This window comes from Otolemur garnettii, unplaced genomic scaffold, assembly GCF_000181295.1.
Source record: "Otolemur garnettii isolate 467f Iridium unplaced genomic scaffold, OtoGar3 scaffold00068, whole genome shotgun sequence".
NCBI classification, from domain to species: Eukaryota; Metazoa; Chordata; class Mammalia; order Primates; family Galagidae; genus Otolemur; species Otolemur garnettii.
In genome coordinates this window covers 2,853,068-2,854,638 of record NW_003852463.1, presented here as the reverse complement: position 1 = coordinate 2,854,638, position 1,571 = coordinate 2,853,068, and the positions used below count along the sequence as shown (strand labels likewise).

The window sequence follows — 1,571 nt, the reverse complement described above, 5'->3', positions numbered from 1 at the left end:
GCTTGTAGTCCCAGCTACTCGGGAGGCTGAGGCAAGAGAATTGCTTAAGCCCAGGAGTTGAAGGTTGCTGTGAGCTGTGTGACTCCATGGCACTCTACCAAGGGCAACAAAGTGAGACTCTGTTTCTACAAAAAAAAAAATAAGGAGCTGTCAGTGAAATTAAGTAGATATTCAAGAGACTAAATATTTTAAAAAGTAATTAATATTCCCTTGAATCCCCCTTCAGCTATTGTACTATTAATATTTTTCTGCTCCTTTCACAGGTAAACTTCTCAAGAACTTGCTGTGTTCTTTCTGCCTGCATCCTCATCCCCGTCTTCCATTCACTTTCTAACTCTTTCCAACAAGACTTTTTTCCCTACCATTCCATCAAAACTCCTCAGCAAGGTCTCTAATGACCTCCATGTGTCCAAAGCTAACAGGTACATTCCTTCCCTCAACTTACTCCACCACTCAGCAACTCTGGGTTCAGCCACTCCTTCCATTACCAAAACACACTCTTCTCTGGGCTTCCACACACCACACTCTTTGATTTTACTCCCAGCTCTCCGGTCACCTCCATTTCCTTAGAGGATTCTTTCCTTTCCTTTCCTTTCTCTTCCCTTTCCCTTTCCTTTTCTTTCTATATATATATCTACGGAGTTTCACTTTGTCACCTTCTGTAGAGTGCTCTGGCGTCATAGGTCACAGCAACTTCAAATTCTTGAGCTCAAGTGATCCTCTTGCCTCTGCCTCCCAGGTAGCTCAGACTACAGGTGCCCGCCACAATGCCCAGTTATTTTTAAGAGATGGGGTCTCGCTCTTACTCAGGCTGGTCTTGAACTCCTAAGCTCAAGCAATCCCCCTGTTTCAGCCTCCCAGAGTGCCAGGATTACAGGCGTAAGCCACCACACCCAGCCTACTCTTCCAAAATTTCTCCCCCAGCAGGTCTTATCTACTCCCACTGTTTAGATGTTAAAGTACCATCTAAAAGCCAATGTCTCCCAAATTTGTATCCTCAACTCAACCTTCTCTCTTAACAATTTACACATCTAACCACCTTCTTGATGCCTCTACTTAGATGTCTCAAACCTAAAGCATTTCAAACCTAACAAGTCTAAACGTCAATTCCTGACTGCTTTTCTCCCCAAATCTGTTCCTGTCTCATATATGCGCTACTGTCCACCTAGCTGCTCAAAAAACCCTAGCTATCCTAGATTCCTCCTTCTCTCCAACTTCCAACCATCAGCAAGTTCTGTCACCCCCTACCTCCAAAATATAGGGAATGGCTTCATTTCTTTCTCTTCATCACCCTTAACATATGTCCCTAGCTCTTACTGGGCCACAATAGTGCCCACCCCCCAATTCTCTTCTTGTTCCTGCTGTCATCCACCAGTCAGGTGTGTGGTACTTTTAAGATGTAAATAGGAGAGCTGGGGTCAGTGGCTCACATCTGTAAAACTAGCACACTCTGAGAGGCCAAGGCAGGTGGATTGCCTGAGCTCAGGAGTCTAAGACCAGGTCTGAGCAAGAGTGGGACCTTGTCTTTACTAAAATTAGCTGGGTATTGTTGGCGGGTGCCTGTAGTCCCA

General features: G+C 45.1%; 1 protein-coding gene across 1 annotated transcript in view; it reads left to right on the top strand.

Moving 5' to 3' along the window:
* The window catches only part of NOTO (notochord homeobox), a 9,732-nt gene that overhangs the window by 6,845 nt on the left and 1,316 nt on the right, over positions 1-1,571 (top strand). The gene's annotated exons all lie outside the window — the stretch shown is intronic.